At 35.5% G+C, this 15,519-nt stretch overlaps 1 protein-coding gene across 1 annotated transcript in view; it reads left to right on the forward strand.

Annotated features, from left to right (window-relative positions):
- Positions 1-15,519, forward strand: part of CCDC148 (coiled-coil domain containing 148) — a 273,527-nt gene that overhangs the window by 665 nt on the left and 257,343 nt on the right. The gene's annotated exons all lie outside the window — the stretch shown is intronic.

Consider the following 15,519-nt stretch of genomic DNA (forward strand, 5'->3'; position numbering starts at 1 on the left):
TGGGGCAAGACACAGGCAATTGATCCTTCATGTCTTCTGATGACTTCACAAGAGAGTAAAGGAAATAGATTATACTTAGTAGATTTTGTTTTCTGCGTATTTTCAAGTTTATCTCTAAATCTGATAAATAAACTGAGACATGGAGTCACACAGAAAATCTTGAGCTTTACTTATAAGTGCTTTGCTTTCATTTAAAATCACTTTGCTAGTTTGTAAATACCAATTGTTTTTTGTAAATAATTTTCATATCTAGATACTTGCTATTAAAATAGAACTTTGTGAACATATTGGGCTTTTAAGCATTATTTTGTTTTGTGATATAGTCACTGATATTCTTATGTTCCTTCTTTTTGTTGATTTTGCCATTTTTACACTAATTTTTTTAGTAAGAAGACTATGTTTAGGCTACTGCCCTTCAATTTGGAGGGACCATATTATATGAAAAAAACTGATAGAATTTTGGAAATTACAAATATTTTGTTAAAAGCAACAGATTAATGTGTGTGCAAGCCACATATGTCTTTCTAGTGTCCTGAATTTTAAGTTGGATAATATGCTATTGTTTGTTATCTTGCCATAATTAAAAATTATGTTTTTAATAAATTTTTACATATAAAATTTATATATAATTATAATATATAATATATAAATAAAATTTATATATAAATTTTATAAATTTTTAATAAATTACGGCATAATAAAAATATGCCATAATTAAAAATTCACTGGTACCTTAATTAGAAAGTGTCTTTCACAATTTGTAGTAAAAGCCGAACTTTGTCCATAATCCTATGCAGAATTGGACTGTGAAACAAAACAGTAAACATATGAGTGCTCCCCCCTAAATATTTACAGAATTGGGAAGAAATCAGAAGGAACCTTGGAGTGCTATCTCATGCTTTGCCATCATGAAAATTAGCTCATCATGCTTTCAATTTCAGCCTTTTGTTTTCTTTTAGGTGTTTGTTTATAAGAGAATAGAAAAAGTAAAGTGCAAATTTTTATAAATAAAACTCAGTTTTAATGTACTAACAAAATACCAATGACTTTAAAAAAATTTTTTATAATAATCAATAGAAGATATGTCAAATGGAAAAAAAAAAACATATTTCCTTTTCCCTGCCTTAGGCTAACATAAAAGGAAAGAAACAAGAACTAATTTATGTTTTACTCCTGTAGTCTTTTCTTTTTTGCATATTTCTCAGATCACATGTTTGATGAGTATTTTGGTACTGTGTATTTCATGTTTGTAATGATTTAAATGTTACTAAAATCCACCATGAATAATGTCCCTTAAAATGTTGTCATTCACATTATTATTAGTCATTTTTATGCTCCAATGAAAGATTTCTTTTAAACTTGCTCCTGCACAACCAAGCAGTGTTGGATAAAGAAATTACTTTGTTCCACTAAAAGTTTATGCTATCCAGTCTTGGCTGGATCTTCACTGATTCTCTAAATTCCTTTCCTAATCAGGAGGGTGATTATCTAGGATACTGATGCAAAGACATTATTCAGGGCACTTCTCCCAAAACTGTCCTATTTCTGCTCTACTCAGCCTCCACTGTACTTGGTCTTCTTCCAGTTCTGCTAATGATCTTGTCTCCCACTTGACTGAGGCATCCACCGTGAGGTTTCTCAACTTAACTTTCCTAAACCTCAGTCTCAGTTTTCACACTTCATCACTTCTTTCAGTCCTGGCTGAGAAGGGTGCCAGCCTTCTGTTCTGAGCTCACACTTCACTTGTGCTCTTAAACATTGGCCACCCTCCCACCCCAGAATTTTCCTCCATTGATTATAAACACTCTCTTAGATCATGTGTTGCATCCTCTCCTCCAAAAATTTTATCCTATATCTTACAAATATGTGACCTTCAGTAACACCACCTCGCTTCTATCCTTCTATTGGCTAAATCACTAAGAAACAATTTGAAGGGAATTTCTTGTGGCTTCTATTTTTTCCACTTTCAATGTTCTGCCCTTGAATACAACTGAAATGATTCTGAAGATTGTGCTCTTTGCCCTCAAAACCCTAACTCTTTTTGCCAACAAGGTTTTCCTTTACAAATGTGCCTTTTACTTGCAAATTGCAAGGCTTCAATCCAGATTTCCAGTGCATTGTCTCCCACCATTTTGGGTACATAGAAGTGCAAATTATTTACTTGAGAAAAGGAAGCATTTCACCTGCTAGCCCCACCACCTTGGTGGCTCTAACTGCTGGGAAATTGAGGTGGGAAATGGGGCCTCTGCTTCCCCTGACAGTGGCTCATCCTCAAGAATAAAAGTAAACAGCAGAAATCCAAAGAAACTTTTAAATTACCATCTCAGAAAGAAGTCAGCCTGAACCTTTCATGATTATGAAAACTTTGTAACTTTCTAATGTTATTTTCATATTAGCCTATAATGTCTAGTAGTGAATTCCTGACAAAGACTAGCAAAGGCAGCAAGGGAAAGAGAAAAGCAGGAACACTCTTTCCTCATTCTTAGATGCCTAGGGAGGAGGTGGGAACAGTGAACATAAAAATTCCACAAAGCGCACTGGTTAGGGTGTGAGGGTGGTGTTTGTTTTTAAAAGGAATGTTAAAAAGAGGCAAGTGGCAAATGAGGGAAAGAGCGCAGTGGAATAAACTTGTCCTGGGAGAGGATGCTAGAGCTTAATAATTCCTCTCAGGATTGCAGAATTGGCTGTATCCCACCTCTAGCACATTCTCTGAATATGCAAATCATCCCTCTGCCTTTAGCACCCCAGCCAAATAGTTACCTATAGAGCCTTTTCTGAAAGTTTCCTGATCGTACCCAGTTCCAAAGAGGATTGTTTCTGCTTTAGTGTTTTACTGAGGCACTAACTCTTTCTACCCCAAGGTGCAGATATATAGTGTGTGAGCCTATTCTCCTAGAGGATCGGATACATGTTGTGGTCATGATGATAGCCTCTGCAGGGCCTCGGACTAGTAAAGTGTCTCCCACACTAGAAAAATGCCAACAGTCATGAATCCTTCTTTTAGCCTTTGGAAGAATTTGGCTTTCAACAATGAAAAATTGGAATCGGTAATGTTGGGCGGTAATTAGAAAAAGATGGGACTAGAGGTTCAGTGTGGAAAAGTGAGGTAATGTATGGCAGAGCAGAGTAGAGGTTTCTGCCATGTATCCTCCTAAGAGAGAAAGACCTCAGATCTCATCTCTACCATGACCTATCTCTACTCCTCTGTGAGGGAGGGGACCAATGTGAACAGAACTGGCTGCATGTCTTTTGGCATGAAGTTATCATATCCAGAGCTAAGGCTATAAAATCTGTATATTGGAGAAAGCAGTTGAAACTCAAGTTTGTCAAACAGTTTAAATAAGGGTTATCTACATTTTTTCCGTCTAGAGCATCCAGGTTGCTTTGTCTTTTGAAACACCATAGAATCATGCAAATTTAACAACTTCATAAAATCAGAAAGTCATTAAACATCTGGAAAGTGTAATTGACATGATTCCAAGTATCTATATGCATAGCCCTTGAAGTAAGCAGTCCTGTATGTCTCATGACCTTGCATCTAACCATGGAACCAGCCCTGCTGGGGGCCTGACACAGGTGTAGCCAATCCATCAGCTGACTATTGACCCATAAACTATAATAATACCAATCATATTTTTTTCCTAGAAATTTGAGATTCAGAAAACAAGTGAGCCAGAGAGAATAGCTGCCTTCATCCTGATGTTTTCTGGGTTCTTATTCTCCCTATGAAGATAGAATATATACTTCATTATTTATTGACCCATGAGATTTTTTTAATTAAATATATTTGACATATAACATTGTGTTAATTTAAGGTATATAATGTATTACTTTTATACACATATATTGTAATATGATTGCTAGTGTAGCAATATTTATCACATTACATAATTATGCAATAGACCATTATTATCTATATTCATTATACAGTATGTTAGATCTCCATTGCTAATTTGCCAATTATTGCAAGTTTGTAGCCTTAAACATCAATCATATTGCTCCACTCCCTATCCCCTGGTAAATCACTTTGCTCTGATTTTTAGAAATTGGATTTTTTAAAATCCAAATCTTACTTATCTTTCTCTAACTTACCTTATGTAGTATAATGTGCTCAATGTCCATCCATGTTTTTGCAAGTGGCAGGCTATTCTTCCTTTCTCATGGTTGAATAATATTTCTCCATTGTATATATGTACATCTTTTTTTAATCCATTCATCTGCTTGATGAACATTTAAGATGTTTCCATATCTAGGCTATTGAGAATAGCGCTGCAGTAAACATGGGACTGCACATATCACTTTAAGAGATTTGTTACTTAAAATCACCCCAACCCATCCTTTTCCTATTTTGCCTTTAATGAGTCTTTGTTTCTTAAAAACAAAAGGTTTCACTAAAATATTATGCAAATATTTACAACAAAACACATATATTATGACCATCATATTGGACTTGAAGAGAGCAGTCTAAAAATTTCTGAAGAGCAAAAAATAAAAAATGAATCATCTGTCTATATCCAAACATTACCAACCAAATTTGGGTAAAAGAGCTTTCCTTGGTGTGGCATCTATTCCTCCCTACTCCCCACAAAGCCTTATATTCCTCAACTCTCAGTTTTCCTCCTTTGAAGTTGGGAGTAAGAGAAGAACTTTGAGAAGATAAGCAATATGATTCCTATTTCAGGGTAGAGTCATTTTACCATCCCATTGTTGTAGGAAGAAAATACAGTTATACTATTTTTAGAGACATTTATGCGAATGTTTAGGAACTAGGCTAAAAAAAATAAAAGCAGAAAAATTTATCAGAGATATTAGTAGCCATACAACCCAAGGGAAACAGATTTTGAAGTTTAAGATTCAGTAATTATTGTTGTAATAAAATATCTCAGATGGAAAACCAGACTCCATCTAAAACTGTTACAGTGTTTTACATAAAATACCTATATAATATGCTATATAAACTAGTATACTATTTTCCACACCGAGTTTCTTTCCTTTTTTTTTTTTTCGTCAGTGCCCTGAAGCATGTGGGGATCCTAGTTCCCTCACCAGGGATCAAACCTCTGCCCCCTACAATGGAAGTGCAGACGCTTAACCACTGGACCACTAGGGACATCCATAAAATACCTAGTTTTCAACAAAAAATTATGAGACAGCTTTAAAAAACCAGAAAAGTATCCAAATTCAGGAAAATAAGTAGCCAGTAGACAGGTTGAGTGAGCATATTGTTGAATTTAGCAGACAGCTAATCCAAGTGTCTACTATAAATATATTTAAAAACTTAAAGGAAAAGTGACTTAATAAACGGGGACTCTAAATAGAGAAATAAAGATTATAAAAAAGGAACTAAATGGAGATTCTTGACAAACTATCCAATCTGAAAAACAAATTTTAAAATATTGAGAAAAAATGATCTGAGCCTCAAATTGGTAGGACAGCTGTGAATAACAGAAGGAAAGAAAGGCTAGAAGGATATATAAGAAATTTAAAGAAGTAGTTGTCTAGAAAAAAGAACCAATGGCCTAAAACTTCCCTAATTTCATAAAAATTTTAATCTACAGATCCAAGGAACACAGTAAATTCTGAGTAGAGTAAGCATAAGGAGACCACACTAGCTACATCATAAACTGCTGGAAGACAAAGATGAGAAAGTTTTGAAGCAAAAACAGAATAACAATTCATCATGTACAAGGAAACCAGAATAAAATTAACAGCTAACTTATCAGAAATAAAGGAAACTGGAGGGAGGTGGAAAGACACATTCAAGGTACTGAAAGAAAAAATCCTGTCAATCAAGTTTTCTTTAGCAAAACTGTCAAAAATGAAGGTGGCAGTCCTCATAAATGAACCTATGTTAGAAATATGCTAATACTGACAAAATCCATATGGCTACCGCTTTTAAGTGAAGTCCAAAGCTAAAGAAGGCTATCAGATGCAGGACACCTGCAATAATCTCCATTTGAAAAACAGTTCTTGATTCAGTGCTAACCCTGGAACATCAAATGATCACCACAATAAAATTCTGTTTAAAACATTAGATTTGAAGTTCTCCTAAAATAAATTTAGGGCAAACATGACCTCATTATTTTTCTTAACTACGGAGTTCTCTATCTGCTTCATAGAAGTGTTAGTGAGCTGACCAGAACACTAAAGGAAGAGAAAATAAGAGCAAGATCAGTCCCCCTATCCTATTCTCTGACTATGGCAGCCAGCCGTTTTCCATCTCTGGGTCACTGTTTCCTTTATATACTAGGCCAATTAACTGTCATCACGGTTGGTTATAACTTCTATGCATCTCTGAGGTTGAACTCTGAGGGAGTAAGTCAACAGGACCTGCTAGTATCATCTTGATACAAGTTGGAAGTCAAGAACTGGCATATTTTTTTAGAGTTTAATAGATTTTTAAAATACGAAAATAATGAAGATGAAAGTAGATAGAGAAAGAGCAATTGACAAGATTCAATACCCATTCATGATGAAAATGCTAAAACAAACAACAACAAAAAACCCCATTCATGAAGAAGGAAACTTCTTCAATATGATAAAGTGCATCTGTGAAAAGTCTACAGGTAGAATCACATTTATGGTAATGGTGAATGATTTCCCCCTAAGACAGAATAAAATGATGTCCACTCTCATGTCTTCTGTTCAACACTTCATTGGAGGTTTTAGTCATTGCAGAAAGGAAAGAAAAATAAAAGCATATGAATTGGAAAGGAAAAATTAAAACTGTCTTTATTCACAGATGACACAATTCTATGCATGAAAATCCTAACAGATATATAAAAAAACAAATAATAATACTAGAAGTGATAAATAAATTAGAAGGTCACAAGATATGACAAGTATACAAATATCAGTTGAATTTTTAGTGCTGAAAAAGTGAAAAGTGACGTGAAAGTGTTAGTTGCTCAGTCATGTCTGACTCTGCGACACCATGGATTGAGGCCAACTAGGCTCCCCTGTCTATGGAATTCTCCAGGCAAGCGTATTGGAGTAGGTAGCCATTCCCTTCTCCAGGGGATCTTCCCGACCCAGGGATCAAAACTAGGTCTCCTACACTGAAGGCAGATCTTTACCATCTGAGCCCCCAGGGAAGCCCTAAGAACTAGCAATTTGAAAATGAACTTAACAAAATGATTCCATTTATGACAACATGAAAAAGAATATAACACTTAGAAATAAATTTTAGGGCTTCCCTGGTGGCCCAGTGTTAGGAATTTGCCTGCCAATTCAGGGAGCACAGTTCAAGCCCTGGTCTAGGAAGATTCCACATACCACAGGGCAACTAAGCCTGTGTGCTACAACTACTGAAGCCCACACACCCTGGAACCCATGCTCTTCAAAAAGAGGAGCAACCGCAGTGAAAGGCCTGTGTATCATGACTAGAGAGTAGCCCTTGCCCACCTCAACTAGAGAAAACCCATGTGCAGCAACAAAGACCCAGTGCAGCCCCCAAAATTAATTAATCAGTTAAAAAAAAGAAATATTAGAAAAGAAGAATAAGACCTCTATTGATCACATTGGTTTAGTTGCTAAGTCGTGTCCGACTCTTGCGACCCCATGGACTGTAGCCTGCCAGGCTCCTCCATCCATGGGATTCTCCAGACAAGAACACTGGAGTGGGTTGCCATTTCCTTCTTGATCACATTGGTGATCCCTATTAAAATCCCAGCAAACTTTTTGTAGAAATCATGAGCCAGTCTTAAAATGGACAAACATAGGAACAAGAATATCAAACAACAACAAAGTAGGAGAAATTATAACATCTAATTAGATCAATGAAATAGAGTAGAAGGTATAGAAATAAGTCCTTACATTGGTGGTGAATTAATTTTTGACAAAGATGCCAACATAATTCGGTGGGGGAAAGGATGTCTTTTCAAAGAATGCTACTAGGATAATTGGACATTTATGTGCAAAATAGTGAACTTACACTCAATTCATATCTTGGAGAAAAAAATGCATTATTGAGCTAACTAAAATTATAAGACTTGTACAAGAGTTGTTAGTTCTGTAAACACTAAAATTATGACTTCTACAAGAAGACATAGTACAAAATCTGTGACCCTGCTTTAAGCAAGGATTTCTTAGCTATGACACTGTACTGTGATCCAGAAAAAAGAAATTGATAAACTGAACTTTATAAAAAAGAGTTTTGTTCTTCAAGAGAACAAAGAAAATAAAAAAAGTGACAGACTGGGAAAAAAAGTATTTGTAAAGCATAATCTTACAAAGGACTTACATCAGAATATATAAAGAAACTTTTAAATATCAAAATAAGGCAAAATCAATTTTATAAATGGACAAAATATCTGACTAGATTTTTCACCGAAAAGTTATACAAATGGTTAGTAATCAAATGAAAAGTGCTCGGCATGATTAATCATTAGGGAAATGCACATTAAAACTTTAATACAATGCCCTATACAACTACTAGAATAAGTAAAAGGCAAAAGATCGACAATACTAAGTGATGACAAAGATGTGGAAAAACTAGTTCTTATAAGTTGCTGGTTGCTATACCCAATTTGGGCTTCCCTAGTGGCTCAATGGTAAAGAAACCAGTTTTAATGTGGGAGCCGCAAGAGACCTGGTTTTGATCCCTGAATCGGGAAGATCCCCTGGAGGAGGGCACTGCAACCCACTCCAGTATTCTTGCATGGAGAATCCCATGGACAGAGGAGCCTGGTGGGCTACAGTCCACTGGGTCACAAAGAGTTGGCCACGACTGAAGCGACTTAGCACGCACACACAATTACGTACCCACTTTCGAGAACTGTTTGGCAGTTTCTTTAAAATATAAATACAAGTTTACCATATGATCCAGCAGTTCTACCTTTAGAAATCTCAAGAGAAGTAAAAACATATGCCTAAACAATGGACTTTTTACATGAATTATTATAGTAGTGTTCATAATAGGAAAAATCTGAAATAATTCAAATGTCCATCAAATAATGATTAGATAAAATGCTATGCAATGGAACTTCCCTGGTGGCCCAGTGGTTAAGAATCTGCCTGCCAAGGCATGGGACATAGGTTCGATCCCTGGTCCTGGAATATTCCATATGCTTCAGGGCAACTAAGCCTGCACTGCAGAGCCTCTGCCCTGCAAAAAGAGAAGCCACCACAATGAGAAGCCCATGCAGCACAACCAAGAGTGGCCCCCCTCTCCACAACTAGAGAAAGCCCATACACAGCAGCAAACACTTGGCACGGCCAAAAATAAATATTTTTTAAAGTACTGCACAGGGTAATACTATTTAACAATAAAAATAATGAACTATTGATTCATGTTATAATATAGATAAATCTCTGATTTATTATGCTAAGAGGAAAATAGACAGCCATAAAAGATCATATATATTGTGATACCATTTATTTGAAACTTCTCAAAAAGGAAAATAGAGACAGAAAGCAGATCAATGATTATCTTGGGCTGGAATGGGAACATTGAATGCAAGTGATTATGACAGAAAGTTTCAGGTGATTGAGATGTTCTACAACTAAATGGTGATGATGGTTGCACAACTGTATATTTACTAAAAAAAGTTGCATTGTACACTTGTAATGAATATTATATCTTTCAGTCAATTCAGTTCAGTTCAGTTGCTCAGTCGTGTCCGACTCTTTGCAACCCCATGAATCGCAGCACACCAGGCCTCCCTGTCCATCACCAACTCCCGGAGTTTACTCAAACTCATGTCCATCAAGTCGGTGATGCCATCCAACCAACTCATCCTCTGTCGTCCCCTTCTCCTCCTGCCCCTAGTCCTTCCCAGCATTAGGTTCTTTTCCAAAGGGTCAACTCATCTCATGAGTTGGCCAAAGTATTGGAGTTTCAGCTTCAGCATCAGTCCTTCCAGTGAACACCCAGGACTGATCTCCTTTAGGATGAACTGGTTGGATCTTCTTGCAGTCCAAGGGACTCTCAAGAGTCTTCTCCAACACCAGAGTTCAAAAGCATCAATTCTTCGGCGCTCAGCTTTCTTCACCGTCCAACTCTCACATCCATACATGACCATTGGGAAAACCATAGCCTTCATAGATGGACCTTTGCTGGCAAAGTAATGTCTCTGCTTTTAAATATGCTATCCAGGTTGGTCATAACTTTCCTTCCAAGGAGTAAGCGTCTTTTAATTTCATGGCTGCAATCACCATCTGCAGTGATTTTGGAGCCCCCCAAAATAAAGTCAGCCACTGTTTCCCCATCTATCTGCCATGAAGTGATGGGACCAGATGCCATGATCTTAGTTTTCTGAATGTTGAGCTTTAAGCCAACTTTTTCACTCTCCTCCTTCACTTTCATCAAGAGGCTTTTTCCTCTTCACTTTCTGCCATAAGGGTGGTGTCGTCTGCATATCTGAGGTTATTGATATTTCTCCTGGCAGTCTTGATTCCAGCTTGTGCTTCTTCCAGCCCAGCGTTTCTCATGATGTACTCTGCATATAAGTTAAATAAGCAGGGTGACAATATCTTTATGGAGTGTCAATTAGATATTAATAAAGCTGTTATTACAAACAAAAAATTTTAAAAATAGCATGAGCACATTGTCTTAAAACTCTCATTTATGAACACTTAGTACATTTGCAAACAATTTTTAACATGATTGAAAATCTTCCAAATGCATTTCAGTGGATTTAGACCCAATATGTTAAATGTTAAATAAATAAAGAAAAAAAAACTTTGCTAAGAAAACTGATTGATATCAGTGAAGTCAGAAAATTACTAGACTAGAAAAATACTAAGCTACAACCTTTGTATAATTAATGGATGAACTGAAATTTGAGTATCATAATTGAGTACATGAAACTAATTTTGCACTTCTTCCATATCTCTTTGTGCCATCTAATTTAAGTACAATAGTCCTTATATCTAAGTATGGGAATAAACTGACCTTAGACTTTGAACCCTGTATAATCAGGTATTAAGCCAAGATTTTCAAGGTAATACAGCATTTTCTACCACATAACTCTCACTAAAATTTGATAAAATTATCAGCACTATATACATTAAAATTTTTTTTTGTATTTATGGATTTCTCTGTATTTGTGTTTTATAATTTATGTAATGTTACTACAACATTATACTTGAAGAATTTATAAGATCAATTTTTAAATATGTGCTAAAAAATGCTTATTAATAGAGGTAAGTGTCAGAGAATATTTAGAGACCTTAGTTTTCTGTTTTGGTTTGTTTTGGTTTTTTAGTTTTTCTTTCCTGTCTACTCCAGGTAGTAGAAATAAGTTGTTGGAAGACGACATTCAAATCTAAATTTTTGATGTTTTGTCTTGACGATCATTTGGATCATTTATCTGCAGTAAATCACATTTAAGTCTCTAACATCATCAGAGATGTTGATCATTATTGTGATCCAAACCAAGAGAGGTTAGTGATCTTGAGTGATATTAGGACTAGTATTATTCTTTTGACACATGCAAATGGTGTGAAAGTGAAACATAGATAACAGCACAATGGAAAGAAAGCAAAGGAAATTGCTGTAGAGAATTTGAAATATGAAAAAAAATTCCACCCTTGCAGAATTAATACATTTTTATGATCAATAGAAAACCTGATTTCAAAATCCCAGACTTTCAATGATCTACTGTTTGACCTTGGAAATGCCACATATTTTTCTACTGCCTCTGTCTCACAACTAGAAAATGAGGTTTAATATACTTCTCCATTCTCACAAATGTTAATTATTAACTTTCAAAATTAAAAAAAGTAATATATGTCAACTTCTGAACTTTTAGTATGAATGTGCTACTGTATCTATAGTTGACCTTAAAAACAAGGTTCTTTGACATCTGAGGGTTTATCTCAGAAAAGGCCTCTTCCTTTTTACTTTTTAGTCAGTTTTTCTTTTTGCATCCTTCCTCCTATTTTTTAATATTAGGTAAAAATTTCTTTTTTAATTAAGATAGTCTGAAATATTATAGATACCATAATCATTTATACATCTCCATTTTTTTTAGCCACTCTAAACAATTTTCTTATAGCCTTATGTTAGGTGGTATAATTGGTCAAATACACTTAAATTTAATATTTTAATCCACTCTTTATTTAAAGTGTCAGTTTTCTAAAATTATAGAATTTTTGAGCTGGGAAGAACTTTAGAGGTTACAAACCAGCATTAAAACTGGCTGTACCGGGACTTCCCTGGTGGTCCAGTGGCTAAAACTCCAAGATCCCAGTGTAAGGGGCCCAGATTTGATTCTCTGATCAGGGAACAAGTATTCTTGCCTGGAGAATCCCATGGACAGAGAAGCCTGGAAGGCTAAGGGTTGCCAAGAGTCAGATACAACTGAAGCAGTCAAATAAGTAAATAAATACTAAAAAAAAACCCCACAAAAACCACACACCTGGCGGTACAACTCCTAGCCCAAGACTCCTGAATTCAGTCTCATAAAGTCAGTATGATTTAGATATTTTTCTGTTTGCTACGTATTTTTTGTATGTGCCTAATTTTTCCAAACTAAAATAATATCAATTTAAAATGTTTATAGGGAAAGAATATTAGGGGAAAATTTTGCATTTATACGAAGAGTTTTCTTTCTTGCATTTATAAATAACTACTTTATCTGTGCTACTCTCCTGCAATATTATTTGATTATTGAGAAGATAACTTTAGGGATTTTTGCATTTAATCTCCAATATGTATATGCTGTAATTATTTTTTATATTCTTGAAATTGAGTAAAAACCTCTTGACCACCATTTCTGTGTTTTGAAAGCTGATGAGTTGTGTTTGATATAGTTGGTGGAAGGGTGCTGAGCTCAAAGTCAGGAGATCTGGTTGGGGGTCTAGACTTGCATATGCTCCCTGCTTCTTTATGTCTTGGATAAAGAGTTTAATCTCCCTGGCTCTGTGTTTACCGATCTGTAAAATCTATCAGTCAGACTAAAATCTTTTCCAGGCTTATGTTAATTCATGTATAAAATGACATACTGCATGATCTCATTCTAAATCGTGGCCTTGTTTTCTTTGAAAAAAATTTACCAAAAATTTTTCTCACTTTGCTGTAGCCCTTAAATTTATTTCCACAACCCTGTTTGTTTTCATTTTTCCATAAACTGCTTTGAATAGACTCCTTTCTTATTCCCTGTTTGAGATCCATCTCTTCCCTTAGTTCCCACTTCTATCTTGCCTTCCTTTCTTTCCCTCTAGGACCTACTCTTATCCTATCAAGGGAGCAGCTGTTTACTGAAAAAAAAAAAAAAAATGAAGATGCATGACAGAGGTCCCCTGCTCTGTGTTGAGGAGTTCTGTTCCCTGAGGGGGAATAGAATAGAGCAGTTAGGTCCATGGGCTCTAGAGCCAGACTGCCTGGGTGTGCATTCTAGTCTCTGCCATGCAGCAGCTATATGACCTTTGACCTTACACTCCTACTCTGCAACATAGGAACAACCGTGTTACCAAACATCATTGTGAGGACTGGACATTCCTGGTGGTTCTGACAGTAAAGAATGTGCCTGCAGTGTGGGAGACTGGGTTCAATCCCTGGGTCAGGAAGATCCCCTGGAGAAGGGAATGACTACCGACTCCAGTATTCTCGCCTTGAGAATTCCATGGACAGAGGAGCCTGTCCATGGAATTGGGCTACTCCATGGGGTTGCAAAGAATCGGACATGACTGAGTGACTAACACACACATTGTGAGGATTAAATGAATCAAAATAGATGAAGCACCTAGGATAGAGCCTGGCTAGGAGAAATTGCTCCTTAAATGTTGCCAATTATTGCACCCGACCCTCAGAAAACGATAATCACTTCAGCACGGAGTGGAAGAGGGAAGGCAGGGTGAGTAGAATGGTGTGTTCTAATAGTTCTAATAGTTCTTTTACAACTGTTTGTTCCCTACTTCCATCTTTCTGGGATGAAAATGTTAGGCAAAAGCATGATGAAGAGGAAGACTGCCATGATTTGTGGGTGATGTACCTTTCATTTAATTAGCAGTAATGGCTACCTCTGGCAACATTTTCTTCAAGTAAATTATCTGTTTGAAATGTGATTTTTTTGTTTTCTGCCATAATTCAGAACTGGCATGCCATAATTATTATACTCTAAGACATCAAAGAAAAAAGCCCAGGAATTGTCCTTTGGGCAGGCCTATTTATATAATACTGTATTTGAGAAAAAGCACTGGAAAAAAAAACCAAAACTGTTCTTAGCAAAGAATGTTAATTGATGAAAACATTTCTTTGCTAACAATGTAAAAGAAGCAATCTGTTCTTAGCTCTTTCAAACCACAAAACACATTTAGCCATTCATGAACAAAAGCCAATTATTTATTTTTAATACTACCTTTAACAAGTCTTTGTTTTTGATAATGGGGTATTTTTTCCTATTTTCCATCAAAGCAAGTTTTTAATGTGTAACAGCTCTTTTAATAAGAAAAAGGCAGTCAGATCTAACAACAAGATTTTAATTTGGTGCAAAGTATACTTTCCACCTCAATAGTTAACTCTATGAGTTTTTTTTAAGGTGGTGCTTATTCATTTTGATTAAGAAGTCACATGTCTAATATTCTGTAACTCAAATGTAACAAATGTCATGTAAAAATAAAACCATAAGAAAAGATTTTGACTAGAAAGAAGCCAAAATTCTATACTATTTAGAAAATTATATTCACATGGTTGGTGAACATGGGGGAGATTGAACCTGAGTAAATCAACAAATATTTTACTCTTTCTCATACTCTTCTAGGATGGAAAGAAAACATGATAGTAAACAGTATTGACAAAAAGTTATACTTAGTGCATATATTTTTTCAGATCGTAGATATTGTGTTTGAAGCTGAAAAAGAACTATATCGACAAAAGGAGGGATTAAAATTCCCAAGCCATACGATGTCACATAGCAAAGAATTTGCCTTTTAATAAAGGCATATCTTTAGAATATTTCAGAATATCTTCAGAATATTTTTATTTTAAATACTAACATACAAGAAAAAGTCAGATATTGCATAATTACGTAAGAAATTGATATATAATTCAATAACAAAAAACCCCAAATCATCTGGTTAAAAAATAGGCAGAGGAACTGAATAGACATTTTTCAAAGAAAGACATTCACATGGCCAGCAGGTACAGGAAAAGATGATCAGCATCACTAATCATAAGAAAAATGCAAATCAAAAGTAGAATGAGCTATCACCTCATCACTATTAGAATGGCCATCATCAAAAAGACAGCAGCGAACAAGTGCTGGCAGGGTGTGGGGGACTCTTGTACACTGTTGGTGGGGATGTAAATTATGAAAAGCTGTATGGAGGTTCCTCAAGAAATTAAAAACAGAACTGCCATATGATCTAGCAATTCCACTTCTAGGTATATATCTGAAGAAAATGAAATCACTATCTTGAAAAAATATCTGCTCTCCAATTTCATTGCAGCATTATTTACAATAGACAAGACATGGGAACAGCCTAAGTGTCTATCCTTCAATGAATGAATAAAGAAGCTAAGGTATATGTATACAATATGAAATATTACCCATCCGTAAAAAAGAAGGAAATTTT

Source organism: Cervus elaphus, chromosome 33 (genome assembly GCF_910594005.1).
Source record: "Cervus elaphus chromosome 33, mCerEla1.1, whole genome shotgun sequence".
In the NCBI taxonomy this organism is placed as follows: domain Eukaryota; kingdom Metazoa; phylum Chordata; class Mammalia; order Artiodactyla; family Cervidae; genus Cervus; species Cervus elaphus.